The 15,507-nt window shown below is 34.3% G+C and overlaps 1 protein-coding gene across 3 annotated transcripts in view; it reads left to right on the plus strand.

The window, feature by feature from the left end:
* Positions 1 to 2,075: 2,075 nt before the first annotated feature.
* The window catches only part of LOC136040874 (hexokinase type 2-like), an 88,533-nt gene continuing 75,101 nt past the window's right edge, over positions 2,076 to 15,507 (plus strand). For 2 of the 3 annotated variants that reach the window (XM_065725267.1, XM_065725270.1), the window contains exon 1: positions 2,133 to 2,178. The gene's annotated coding sequence lies outside the window, so the exon portion shown is untranslated. Of the gene's footprint in view, positions 2,179 to 15,507 lie in introns of all 3 variants that reach the window. The other variant, XM_065725269.1, reaches the window with a different exon arrangement.

The following is a 15,507-nucleotide window of genomic DNA, read 5'->3' on the forward strand; positions in this document are numbered from 1 at the left end:
AAACTTGTATATATTGATTCTTATTTTCACTTGTCTTCTGACTGCAACCTCTTCTTGATGTCATAACGTTATCATAGGCTTAATACAACCATCCTGGAAAAAAATCTCACTTAAAGCTGTGACCTATTTAGTTCTTTTCTTGCGGCCAGAAATGTTAATATGCAAGTTAAAATTATGTAGCTGATTTTGAAGAGTGGATCGGGCACGTCTACGCGGTAGGCTTGTATGTATTGATTCTCGTTGTCACTTGTCTTCTAACCACAGATAATGTGAGTCTCTTCTTGAATTCATGGCGTCGTCATCGGTTTGAAATAACAACCGTGGGAAAAATATAAATTCTTCTTAAATTTGTAACCTTTTTAGATCGTTTTTGTGGCCGAAAATTTTCGAGGCTGAGCCAAGGCCCTTGGTATGTGGCAGGCTTGGATATACTGATTTTCGATGTAAGCAGCAACCTCCAAATGAGTCACCTTGATTTTCTACTATTTTATTCGGGTAAATGGGGGATTCCATAGGGAATTCACATAATTTAAAGGGCCCAAATAATTTGTAATTAATAATTGCGTAGTTTATGGCATCTTTGTAGGTTTTTAGTTGGGTTTTACGCACCATTTTGTTGGTGTCGAAGATTTTGATGGAGTTGTTCTTCTAGCGTGTTATTTCTGTCTTCTTCACTTTCATTTTTGATTCGTTCTGAATTTTGCTGTTGCTTGTCTTCTAAAAACACAATTCTTTGTTCTTTACTTCATTTATGACGTGTAGAACGAATCAGCACAATTGACCAACTGTAGTTTTGATACTTGCTTTCACACTATCGTTTGTAAGTCTTGCTCCCAGATATCTTCTAACCGCGTATTTCCTTATTCTCCCTGTGGTATATCTTTAAACTGTATATTTCTTTGTTCTTCCCTTTCATTTTGAATTCGTTCCAATCCTCATTGTCGCATGTTTTTTTTTTACTGCATATATCTTTGTACTTCACTTTTATTTTTGACTCGTTTTAATTCTTCCCGCTGCTTATCTTATGTAAACTCTTGAAGTGTATGCATAAATATTACGTCACTCCCTTCCTCCCCCAGTTGAGGGGGACCCCCCCCCCCAAGAAAATGAGGCTCTTAACGAATTTTTTCAAACTCTTGTCCTATTTCGATCATTTCCTTAGGCCAAAAAATGCCAGGATACGAATCTTCCAAACAATTTGTGGAGCCGTTTTCAAGGAAATACATGTATGTATATATATATATATATATATATATATATATATATATATATATATATATATATATATATATATATATATATATATATATATATATATATATATATGAATAATATGACTAAGGTCCAGATCGGAATGAAAAATGTGTATATCTATAAGAACTAAGCAGTAACGCAAGACCCAATGATTGTGTTCGAGAATGATAAATGTTTTTATATGAATATAAAGTTTTTCTATTATACTGACAATTGAGTTGATCCTTGCTATTAAGGGCTATAAGAAATAAAAGATTTTTTTTAGAGGATAAATTGAAAGGATGGGATAAATAGGTAAAGGTAGAAAATAAATAGTAGAGCGTGGTGGCTATCGAACGCAGAGGTAATGTATTTGACAGCGGTAGGAAGGTTTGTTTATTGAATGTTTTTTATGGATAGTTTAATATTAGAAAAAAAGAGCAATGAAAGGAAATGTATGAAAAGTATGTGATAAATCTATGAGGGTAACAAATTTATTTTCCGCAAAATGAAAGGGAAACTTGGAAAGGAGTTACATCCAGGATACTTCAATATGGACCAAATACCACTGGACAGGAGAAAGAAAAGGATTTAGAATCTTTTTTTATGTTTTAGAAAAGTTTTGTGTTTTAGAAATTTTTGAAAAAAATGTCCATAATGCTCATTTTATACCTCGGTCCTAACATAACCGTTAATAGGGGGGGGGGGGCATTCGGAGTAGTTGCCCCGGGTGCAGTGGCCTAGAGGAGTGCCACGGCTGGGGAATCACTCACTTTAATCCAATTTTTCACTTCGATTCACCTTTTTTGCTTATGTTGAAGTTGGGAGGGGGCACTGTAATACCGACGGCCACCAACCATAGGAATGGCCTAAGAAGTTCGGTATTTTTGTAGGAAAAACGAAATTTGAATTTAGAAAATGTGAACAAGTAAAAGTGGTCAACTGGTGGGTAGTTTTTTTTCTCCTTTTTAATTTCTCCTGAAAGTGGTCTTTTGATGTGCATCCAAGTTCCTAAACCTTTCTTAGAAAATTTAAGCTACAGTTTAAATTAGACCGTAGGTAGCCTAGGAACTTTGTACTCAACTGTGTAATTATGACCCAAGATTCCCCCTCCAAATTAAAAGAGTAGTTGCACAATTTAAAATTCATTCCTAGACCTAATCGGTCAATTCCATCCCCTCCACCTTGTGGGACTGTTTTCAACCTTAGGTGCATCCAAAACTTCACAATAAAAAAGTTGATAATTTTCTTACTGTAACTACTAGGCCTACTAGGCTACTAACAACTCAGTACAATACCAAGTTGCCCAAGGTCAGCACATGTCAACCCCTATTTATTCAAAACTTTACTAAATATCACTAGGCTATAGTAGATCTCTAATGAAGGAAACTTCTTAATAAAATAAAATCAGTTGGCTAGGCCTACTATTTGGTGGCTCCTTTAATGTTCTTCTTCTGTTTAATAGGCCTAGCCATTGTCCTGATAATGTACCACCCTTCATAATGGTCTCATCCATAGCCTTAGGATATTTATCAAACTGACAGAAAACACTAAAATGGTGGAATTATTTCTCCAGTAGGCTGAATCAGATTATTGTGTTTTATTTTATTTTATTCATATTTTAATGATATTTTAACTTGCACTTTGGACTGATTAAAGTCAAATACTGGATATTTTCAGGGTAAATGTTTACTTTCATTCCAATTGCTCTGAAGTGTATATTACTTCATATAGCAAGATTCTGATGATCACATTTTGTTTCTTTGTGATTATTAGAGAAGCATATCTATTTCTGGTTGACCCTCCTCCTCCATGGGGCAAACTAAAAATGCATAGAGTAGGCTTGCTTACAGTTAATGGTAAATTTATAGCAAACAGTATTACTGACTTTTGTATAAAGTGAATATACCACTGGATGCGTTTTTTTATGCTCTTTACAAATATAATAATTGCTTCTACTGGAAATTCAGATTTAAGCACTGTTGGACCTCTTAAAAATGACCTAAATATGGGGTATAAAAAAGGCTTAAAACATTGGTCTCAAACTTTATAACATTGGACTCAAACTTACTGTTTCATTATAAATCCATTTTTTAATGTTATATTATCCACAAGCACTGATTTTCCACAATTAAATTGGATAAATAAATTTATCAATGTTATGGTGTTTTCTTCTTCCTTGTTGCCAGAATTTCAATTGAAGCATGTGTTTTTGGTTCTTTTTAACAAAACACTAGGATATTTGAAATTGCAAATCTGTAATTGTTTAGAAACAAATTTGGGCTATATATTTGCACATCAGGGGGGTGGAGGTAAAGCATAGCATATATTAAATATGTAAACTAACCATTGCTGTTTTTAATGTAGTTAAATTTATAGCAAACAGTATAACTGGCATTTGTAATAGCTGTCTTTCATATTTTCAACCAAAAACGCATGTTTTTATTTAAAATTTGATGTCAAGGAAGAAGAAAATGCCATAATATTGATAAAATTTATTTATTCAATTTAGTCATACACACTTTAGAGCTATACTGTAGTAACTTCACTATCCCTCTTGTTGATTGTATTTGTTGGCTCGGTATCTCTGTTACTAACAATCTTTTGAGCTTATGTCAGTATGCATTTGCAATATAAGTAAAAAGATTCAGATTGGGTATGGAAAGATTGTTGCAAACAGAGGGAAGTATAATAGACATGTGCTGGCCTAAGGTTATTCTACTTTCTGCAATCATTTTGTTCTTTATCTCTTTTCCCCCCTTTGTAATAATGATAATTTAAAAATAATTCAGATAAATTATTTCAAATTTTGCAAATTTCTTCTGTATCTTCCACCTTTGACAAAAAACCAGACTCTTGTTTGATACAACTTTAAAGTTTGAGATTCTTTACAGAAAATTCTCCAGTACAGCTTCTGCATGCTTATCCCCTCACCACCATCTTATCTGTTTTTGTTTTTTTCATTGATTTTGTGTGTGTATTTGTTTTTCTCTTTGTGTTTTTTTTTATTTATTCTTACTGCACCATATTTACTTTATGTAGTGTGTGGGTGAAAAATAAGATAAATAAATAAAAAGAGCACTTGGAAGGAAAGTAAACATTTACCCTTTTCAACTCCATCATTAACATTGGCAATTATTTATATGCAATATATTTAGTCTACACTACTTACAATACTGTAGACAATAGTCTACACTAATAAAACCAAAAATATCATGTAGATATAATTAGATTGATATTTCTTTTACCCAATATCAGAGTCAATCACTTGCAAAACTAGATTTCTTTGAGTCCAGAAAAGAGTTACCTGTTGCACAATACATCAAGAGATGAAAAAAAATTCATCTAGGCCATATTTGGCTTCACCAAGGTGGTAACTTTTTTATGGAGCCCCTCTCCTCAATTGTTACCCTTCACTCTTTACTTTTTTGCATGAAGTTCCAATTTTTTTTTAAATCCTTCCTTACACCTCTTCCTACCCAGCACAACCTGATTATATATTATAAGCATCATCTTTGGCAATCTCTCATCCATAATATACATCCTAGCTAACTTAGCCTTTCTTTCAGCATACCCCTAGAGAGTTTTGACAAACTTCATTGTTTGTAGAGCTGAATGTTTGACCCATAGACTGTCAAATGAGTACCTTAGACTGTCCTTAGATAGTTCCTCTAAAAATATTCTTTAGAATTCTGGAGCACCTGCACTTTAGATCTATACTTGTTAAAGGTACTGATCAGGGAATCATTTGAAGGTAATTCTTCAACATCATTTAAAGGTAATCCTTAGCACCATTCATCATTGTAACATTAGTGTTTACAATTCTACAATATATACCACTACAATGTAGGATTACATGAAGCTCTCAGGATATTTACCCAATGTGTAGAGGCAGTTAAGGAATAAGATAAGTAAGTATTTATGATTCTGTTAAAGTAGTTGTCAGAAAGTTTAGGGTTTCCTTCAAAAGATTCCCCAACCTGCACTTTTACCTCTTACTTTATCAATATTATTACCATTGCTTCCAGTGTCTATACCTTGGTTTTCTGACTTATTTTACAATTCTTCTAAACTTTTTTCTTAACTGTGACAAAATACCATGTGCCTTTGCTATTCTACTTTCTACATCTTCACTGCATTTACCATTTTTACTAATAATGCTACATCTTAAATTGCATTGTCCAGCAACTAAGGTAATTCCTGTGATGTTGCTGGTGAGTGATGACAATGACTGTAATTGGCAGAATCCCATTTTGTTTTCCATGGTTGCTTCAGCCATTCACAATCAACTCCAAATTTGAAAGCATTGGTGGCAGGGGCTGTTACAATCTCATCAGTTAAAGAATTCCAGAATGACACAATTCTACTCGAGAAGAAGGGGTTTCATGTGTACTCGAGAATCTACTCGAGAAGAAGGGGCTCTCTTGTGGAACAGTTTCAAAGAGTGGCCTCTAGTCCTCTGCAGGGTGTCTAGTTGGAGGCAATATGGAGGGTTGTTGCTGGTTATTAATTTCTTAGGCATAATCTTGTCCCTCCCTTTGTCTTCTATAAGCTAATGAAGGTAACTTAAGTTTTTGTAATCTTACATTAAATCACATCTTCTTGCAACTAAGGTTGAACAACCTGTAGATGTTACCAGGTAACATTGACTTGATAATCATGTCACAGTTCATTAGTGGATCATCACCATTTACAAATATACAGGACCATTTGGTTTCATCTTTGGGTGTCAATAGATCCTGGGTGTGTTTGAGTGCTAAAAGAGGCAGGTGCCACCTAAACAGACTCTGTTGGATGATACTGGTTTGTCCTTCTGCATCTTCAATGACTTGCCACTCCAATCATGGTTGACACCAATCTTGAATCTGTCAAGTGATTTGGCTGACATGTAAATTTGCTGAGTGAATTCCATAGTGGAAAAATGCAATTGGTGAAGAAAATGAACTTCTCATGCTTTTATTGGATTTTCTTGTGTTCTTTTGTATTCACTGTAATCAGAAACAGGCCTAGTGGTATCACTGGTCATCATCTTAAATGCAAGGATGACTTATCCTCTCTTTCTACAGTACATTAAGGAAGGCAAGTCAAGCTTTTCTAGTTGTTGCTCATAGGAGATTTGTTGTTTGGCAAAAGGGTGATTGGTTGCTCTACACTGGACCTTCTCAAGGATCTCCATGTGACACTTAAGGTGTGGGTTGGAAACCAACATGCCAAACTGAAGATGGGGACAAACAAGGGCTGTGTAAAGCTTCTTGATAATTCTTGGTTGACAACTTTTCACTAAATGCTTGAGCAAACTGAGGACCTCGTTTATCTTAGCTGTTTGGTTCAGACATGGATCATGAAATTTAAACTTATTCTCAATGATTGCCCCAAGACTGCACTCTTAATGGGCACATTGGCACCTGCTAAGTCCAACATGTAATAACTATGGCTGGGGTTGTTTGGACCAAGATGCAGGACTTTGTATTTCTACAGGTTGAACTTGAGTGTCCAGGTTGTTGGCCATAGACAGAGGTTGTTTAAACCTTCTTGCAAAGAAGAACATTTTTCTGTGGAGGCTGCTGGACCAAAGAGTTCGAAATCATCTGCATACAGTTCCAAGCCATCCTTGGCCACCTTAGGAGCATCATTTACATAGAGGTTAAACAATTTTGGGCCTGTTTGGTCCCTTGGGGGACACCACTCTTCATGTCAACTGTTGTGATGTAGATGAGATCACTTCTTTCATCATATACAGTGACAATCTAGATTCTATCAGATAGGAAGCTGTTGTTCCACTGGGCAACATCATTGTCTATCTGATATACTGACAGCTTAATCATCAGGTAGTGGTGAGACATTTTATCAAAGGCAGATTTTATCATTTTATCAATCTTGCTGGATAATCCAGACCTTTGCACCTTTATATACATTTTGTGGCCTTTTGTTGAATGGATTCAAGGGCAGCTACATCATCTCTATTGATTGGGGAGGCAACAGACATTCTATATTCTATGACAGGCTGAACTAGGGCTTTGTACAACTTTAGCAGGGTATGTTCAACTCTGGAGGAGATTGTCTGTTTTATCAATCCTAGTCTTTGTGATGCTTTACCAACAATCATTTCTGTATGGGATGTGAATTTTAACTTGTTATCAATAATCAGTCCAAGATCTCTATCTTCAGTTGCAGCTGAAATGGGTTGGGGTTGTGCATTAGTTGAACCTATATTGTGTAAATGAATAGGGCTGGTTTTCCCAAAATGAATAGTTTTGCACTTTTTAATATTTAGTTCAAGGCACCACCTGTCTGCCCATCTAGAGAAAGAATCAATATCAGCTTGTAAGGTGGTGTCTGCCTTTACTGGGTCAGTTATTTTAGAATCATCAGCGTCTAGGATCAGCTTATTTAGAACTACATGTAGGACATTGTTAATACAGATATTGAACAACATTGGCCCAAGTACAGTATCTTGTGGAACTCCTCTGGTGACTTTTGTAATTTCAGAAAAGAAAGATTGGCCTCTATGACCATGAACCTCGGCCAATTGCTTCCCGTTTCTTAAGAAGACCATTATCCAGCTGGTTGCAACTGAGTTAAAACCAATAGCATGCAACTTTGTTTTCAGTCTTGTGTGACACACTTTATCAAATGCTTGTAAAGTCAAGAAGCAAAACATCTACATCCACTCCTTGATCAATAAGTTCTATTACATATTCATAGGGATCTAGGAGTTTAGTTCCAGTTGATTTCCTTTGTCTAAATTCATGCTATTTTGGGGTGAGAAGCTCATTATAAACTAGGTGCTTGATTACAGCTGAATTCACAAGACTCTCCAATACTTTATCCACAGCTGATGTTATACTATTAGGTCTGTAGTTTTCAGCCACACCCCTATTATCCGCTTTGGGAATAGGTGTAATATTGTTACAGGGGGGGTTTCGTGAGGTGGTGTTGGGGGAGGTTATTCCAAGGGGGATTGTTGGGGGTTTTATTTCTACAAGGTAACTGGGACTTTTCTAGGTCTTGGTAGCTTAATATCTATCTATGAGATATGGGATATTCAAATCAAAACATGGGAACTAAGTAGCTAACAGAATAAGAAGGCTCTGTAAATAATCCCCAGTAATCTGGGAGACAGAATCATCTCAGTGATGTTCAGGTCTCCTAAGCTGTATAGATTCCCTTGGGAATATACCGAAAGACTATTGGAACTCAACCTGAGGCCTTGGTTCATAGACAAAAACGATTAATATACAATAAGTTTATTTATGTACTCTACTTCAGATAAGACAAATTCAATAATTGCTAGCATTGAGTGGCATGCATCGACGCCAGAACAGAACTGCTTGCTCTGGCTGCCTTCGTCCCCTTATTATAAGACTAAAACCGGATTTCTAAATCAAGAACGGGGCAGTTGACCTCAATTAAAATGTCGCAATACGACTGGTATATCCCAATCATGGTGCATTGTCTTGTCTCCACTCCCAAGAGCGATTTTTATAACAAGGATTTTCCCTTTTGGTTCGTTGAGTTCAAATAAACCAGTAATAGAGATTTGATTTTGATTGGCTAATTCAAAAAGTAACATTTCTGCTTGCATTATCACTTTTTATTTACTGTAACAACAAATAACTCGACTCCTGCCTAAAGCACGTATCTTACAGAGTGTTGAATTTAACTCTAAAACTTTAGATGCTTGAACGATTCTTATTTTGAAATTTTCTAAAGGGGTATGAATAAGAAATTTGGTCCTGAATTTTATAGGGAGGGGGGTTGCTGGCCTGTATGTTACACATCCCCTTTCCCGTTGTAGATTGATGTCCTCGTCAATCAGACTAATCCCTTTCTTTAAATATTACATTCTTAAAATTCTATATTGTGTATTCAATATTTTTATTATAATTTCTTCACCTCAGAATGATTATTTAAAATTTTTGGATTTATAACCCTACACCTTATATTGACCCTAAACCTTACACTACATTAAAATTACATTAATACAGCACTTGGAATCAACTGGGTTCACACATGAATACCTGATTCCAATTGTTTGTTTTTAGTTGAATTTTAATCAACTTTATCTATTGTATTTAATTCTCAATTGATCCCAGGTATTCTAACATTAAAGTGTACAAATATATTATAATTATATAATAAAATCACCACTGGTAAATTTATTTAATTTAAATTTTCAATTCAGTATTGACACTTTTTTTTATTGTTCATCGCTTATTTTCGAAATGTTATCTTTCACACCTATTCACAATTTTCGTGTCCTCGCCAACTTCACTATTTGAACGGATATAATGTATTTTTTTAGTTTTTCACCTTATAGTATTTTTATTGCTTAAGACTTTAGCAAATGTTAAGTCTGTATTGTTTTTATGCTTCTAACAAAATGGGAAGTGCGGGACCCGGTACACCTATCCCCAGCAGTTTAAGTACAAAAGTACGGCCGGTACTACGGCTCTTCTGTTCCGTTCCCTCTCTCTCTTTTGCATTTGTATTGTTTTTAAGCGTTAATTATATTGTTTTATGAGTCAATTGACTAAGGTAATTCTTAAGACCTTACTTGGCACGTTGATACACAAGTTATAAAATTAGCTCTCAAATTGTTCTCTTCCAAATCTTCATCTACGTTCGTGACGTTGCTAATGTTGGGTTTCCATCTTGATGCAGGCTATCCGTTGTGGTGTCTTCGTGAGTTTGCAATGGGTATACCTGCTCGGCTGAATATTATCTCTTCTCAGGTCTACGGTGTTCAGTTGGAAAGGTGAAAATGATTGTAGGACAGTAGTTGGCGCTATTTGAGGTGTGCTACTTTGGTCGATAGCTGTCCAGTTGAATCAGATATGTGATTTGGGTATTTTTCAGCGGTTGATAAATCATGATAGGTGTTTCTTAATTCTTGACCATGACGCATCGTCGGCCAATGCCAGAGTATGCCAATTTCTATAATAAAATTTTCAGGCAGAATCATATGATTAACACACAAAATAATAATAACAGTACATAACTATAGAAGCATTGTTATAACATATATAATTGCACTTGTTTCAAAGAATGATTAAATTTATGATAAATTATTAGGTACATTAGAGGTAACGTTAGAGATACATAAGGTTATATAGCAAATAAGAATATTATCTTATGCATTATTATTCCAACACTATCTGTATATTATTATTGTGACATGTAAATATAAAAGCACTGTTCAAAAGGGACGGTTAAGTACATGATTACTTTAGAGGTCTTGATTTACTTTGGATTATATTTTCTACAATTGTTTAAACTTCCAATGCATGATTTCGTCAAAATGAAACACAATTTATTGCATCATAGCCTTTCAACTATCCTACATATGGAATATTTTTGCCTTGGGAACAAAATATCAGGATTTAGAAGAGGCAACCTCTTAATTCTCTTGCACATCTAAAAAAATGAACAAGTATTCCGTACTTGTTGGAGGTCTAGATTTTACAGAATTTTTTTTTGCCAAATATTTTATATTTTTGATGCAATACGCCAAAAAGAAACACAATACATTGCATCATAACATTTCAGCTGTCATACATCAATAATATTTCTTACGGTAGGGAATGGATATATGAATATACGGGAAAAGACCTCTCGATTTTCCTGTATTATTATATCCCCCCAGTTATAATGGCTTAAATATCATCATGGGCATTAGGGTTCAATTGATGCATCTCTTGTGCCTCAATTATATCATTTTTTGTCCTTCTTTGCTTTAAGAGTTTTCCATAGTTTACTGTTAGTAGCGCTCTTATCGTTAGTGATATAAGAAATACCATAAATGTGGTGATTATAATATTGTACCATGAATTTGGTGAGAACAATCCGTATTGACTTTCTACGTACTTTATGCCTCTTTTATTTTCGTTAATTGCATTGGACCTTTAATCTTTTCTATTTTTGGCCATATGGATGTTTTAGATTCCTCGTTGTTTATATTCGGAATTGTGAAAGACAAGTCTATTCCTTGAAAGTTTATTATTTTCGGGGTCATGACGGTAGTGCTAGTTGTGATTAAAGGTGTTTGCACAGTTGTCTCTTTAGTTACAAGTCTGCAACTTTGTTTATTTGTAATAGTTCCAACATCCTGTAGCAATATTTCGGTTCGATAACTGGGGTCATTTTTCTCTTGATTGTTGTAGCAGGACAGAGTTTCTACCGTTTTTTTGGTACTGCAAATAACCATAAATTGTTCCGTAAGTTAATAAAGGTTTCTCTTAATAAATTTTTAAAGTTAATAATTTTTAAATGACACATATTCCTTTAATTCCTGGGCATTTGCTTTTCGTTTTTTTTTCGGTCCTGATCTATTAACATATATTCTGCTTCTGGGATGATGCTCATGAAGGAGCTTGTCTCTTTTATGTTAATGGGGAAGGTAGATATTTTACATAGGTCATATATGGACTGTTGATTAATTAACAGAATTTTGACTACTGCAAAAAGCTGTTCATTAATGTCGGTGATATGCACTTTTAGTTTGGTATAATATAAGAATAGGTTAGCAACTTCTGGTTCTACTGGCAAATGGAGACCAAATGTTAAGTGAGTTTTTATCTCGTTTAGAATGTTTTTCAGGTTTGAGGGATTTACTAAGTCGTAGGAAAGGGACCCTCCTGTTAATTCAAATAATGCGAATTCAAATTTACTGACATCAGTAGCTAAGTTCAATAATGACATTATAACAATGTCAAATGAATCCATCGTTAAACTAGAATCAGAGATTACTCTGTCGACCTCATTTTTTGACCGTTCTTCAGATTTTCTTGGATATGGCCTCAATTATTGTCTTTTTGATAGTTGGCTATACTCGCTTGTATTTTTTGTACATGTAATGTGGTATTCATGGCTGTATTTAGTCTTTTAACATAATATCTTAATATATTTGAATCTCCTTCGGTGGACAAAGCGAATAAGCGAGAAGCAAGTTCCCCAACTATTGGAATTAAGCTTGTCGATCTTTTATATTTACTCCTACGGAAAAATACTTCAAATATAAGTGTTTTGCTTTGTTTAAGTTTTGTATTTCTGCATTAAATAGTTCAAATAATGCTTCTAGCCTTTGCCTGTACAATATCAGGAATGCCTGGTGAGTAGATATTTTATAAGCATTTTGTATTGTTAATTCTGGGAGGGGTTTTAATTCATTTTTGCTGGCTCGTCAGCCATGGCCAGTCGTTTGCAAGCTTTTTTTTACCACCAATTGTCCAACATTCTCTTCTGTAATAATCTTCTTGGCAATTTTTGTCTCCATCCATACATTGCGTCCTACCGTAGTCGGCGTCAACAAAGGGGATTTGCCATCTAACCTGTACCCTTCCTCTTGTTGTAGAAGTCCATATCTAACTAGTGGATGTTACTGGCTATCTTACTGTTATCAAGATTTCATCGTTGCTATTTGGTATTAATACGCTAGTGATAGTTTCCGTATTAATTTCTGATATCGAGGTGTCTAATTCCATTGGTTGCTAGCGATAGTTTCCGCAGTAATTTCTGATATCGAGGTGTCTTTTTCCATTGGTTGTTGGTCAGTAGTCGTGGGTGTTGGTGTGGGGAATGTTTAGTCCACTTCCGTTGTTGGGGTATATTCAGTATTGGATGTAGTTTCTTTGTTTTGAGTATTGGATTCCCAGAAGGTAGTTGTTTCATATTCCTTCGATGTACATTTTGAGGTTTCCAAGGCTTTGTTAGTGGTTACCTCTATATTATTATTATTAGTAACATTCGGAATACGGGAGGTCTTGTTGATTTTTGTCGTTTCTGCCGTAACGTTTATTATCCTACAGAAGTACTGACATTTAAATTTATATTTCGGTTGGGTAGCACCATTGGTTGAATTGGATGTTACTTCTATGTTTTGTATACCTTTTATTGTTTCTGGTATTTTATTTTTTCGTGTTACAAGGTTAGACTCAATTATAGTTGTTTGGATTTCAGTTGGATCGGTTTCTTGTGTATTTAGAGGAATATCTGCCACATGTTATGTTTGAACTTCTGCTGGTTTTATTTCAGACAAATTTATTTCTTCTTTTGTTGGTTTCTTTTCAGCTGTATTAGCTGATTTTGGTCTATTCCATAATTTTTGAAGAAATTTCATACTGCGGGTAATTCGTTTATTAATGCGTATTGTCTATCGTAAAATTTCCTTTGTCTAGATTGAGTCTTAATTGGTTTAATTGTATTTTGGGTCTCTATATTACTGGTATCTGGGTTTTGTTTTCATTAGTCGATCTTTTTCTTCTCTTTTCTATGGCTTTTCCAAGTTTTATGGCTTTATCAATTTCAGCCATTTTTTCGTCGAAATCATCTATTATTTTCTTCATTTTGAGTTTGGGGTAAGTAAGGGATGGTATATCTTTTTTACCTTATGGGCTCTTTTGCTTGATTGTAGTCCCTTGTCCGATATTAGGAATTGAAAAATTGATTCTTTTAGGTCATTAGTATTTTTCTCCAGTCTTATTACTTGTTGGAACAACGTTTCGAATGGTTTAGGATCTTGCTTCATAAATATTTTCCATACATTGTTCTTGGTTAGAAGTGAATTCTCATATTTGAATATTATTCCGCGTTTTACGATGTCTTGTGTATTGGTATGTATACACATGGTCATCAAAAATGTTAAGATCATCATTGCTTATCTGAAATTAACGTCCATTAAATAATTTTTTGTAACAAACAATTTTTTATATTTTTTTAAAAGTTTATAATTTCAGACAAGTGCTTTAATTTTGAGTTTAATCGTTTACTATGTAATATACTAGATGTTTTATACATTAGGAAGTATAAAAACAAATAATTTTGGTAGGAATTCTGCTTGATTTTAGTTTGAGTTAACTCAATCTATAGCATACCAAAAATATGTCATATACCAAAGTTAATTTAACTTGTATTATATCAAAATTAACTTATCTATAAAAAAACAAAAGGAATAATCTTAAAGCAAATTGTTAAGTTTTAGGAGTGTTGTTCAAAAAAAAATTCGAAAAGAAAACAATAATACTCCTGGGATGTAGCATTCAGTACCGTAGGTATACTGCCGAAAGTTGATCGAAGTTGATCGAAAGGATCAACTTAAGCTTTAAAGATAATAATTTATTAGCGACTTTCTTGAAATTTTGCTTTGATGTATGGGATGGGGTTAATTCGAGACCTATTATTTCTTTATTACTCGCTGACACAAGAGGGCTTAGGCTGAAATGAATAGACGTTAGCAACATCAGTTCAGAGAAAATTATTTAATTCTTTAATACAATAAAAAAAAATATGGGGAATGGCAGTGGTAAATGCTATTAGGGCCATACTACTTGATAATTTTTGTATTTTAGAGAAAAGTAGTAACTTTTTCACATTATTTTATCTAAAAGTATCTGATTAAAATTATTAAATAGATATTTATATAATTTAGCCTAGATCTCAGCTTAAAATTCGAGAAAAAGATAAAATGGTATTGCTTATAAACAAAATTTTAAGCAAATGGTGAGTGGATTCGGACAATGTTACTACAGTAGTATTACTGCTGTAGTATTGCTACAGTTAAGTCAATTGTAGTTCTGTCTATATTTCTGACAAGATCTAATTGTTGATAGTTTATATCAGCGTGGCAATTGTTAGATGCTGTAGTTAGGCAAAGTTGTCAAAGAAATTTAAATATTACCCTTATCAAGTATCTTAAGACCAGTTTTATAAAAAAAAAATGCAAAACCGTGATTGGAGTTCCATAATCCTTAAGCAATTGCTCGTTGACTCTACTCATTAAAGGAGTTCCGAAAAATTAAACATTAGTTAGAGCGTGAAAGAATCGGAATAGTTATGACTAAAGGGGGTAGATACTTACAAAGTCTTGTTTTCAGACTCAGCAGGCCCCTAGACGGGTTGAAAATGTATAGTGCGGCAAGAATCCTCATACAGTGGGCTAAGGAGCTAAGACGCCGACTTAAACTTTTTTTTCTGAAAATACTTTTTGCTTGGAAAGCCGGCAAGACATGAACTACGGCTCAAAATTGAAGACTTATATCTGATGTCACAGAAATGAAAATGCTGGGTTTCAGTCCACATACTATCCTCTGCCTATCCAAGCTATGGATTTTTGAAATGAATTCGTTCGTGTTTTTGAATATTTTTTTGGCAGCTCCGGTCTCCTTTGGTACTTATTAAAAGGCAAATCGGGCGCATTTGGAGTGGCTTTTTTCAGGAAAAGCTGAACATGGCAAATAAAAAGCTGTTCTCAGTCGACCGACTTAAACTGCAAAAGCT

Source organism: Artemia franciscana, chromosome 21 (assembly GCF_032884065.1).
Source record: "Artemia franciscana chromosome 21, ASM3288406v1, whole genome shotgun sequence".
Lineage (NCBI taxonomy): Eukaryota > Metazoa > Arthropoda > Branchiopoda > Anostraca > Artemiidae > Artemia > Artemia franciscana.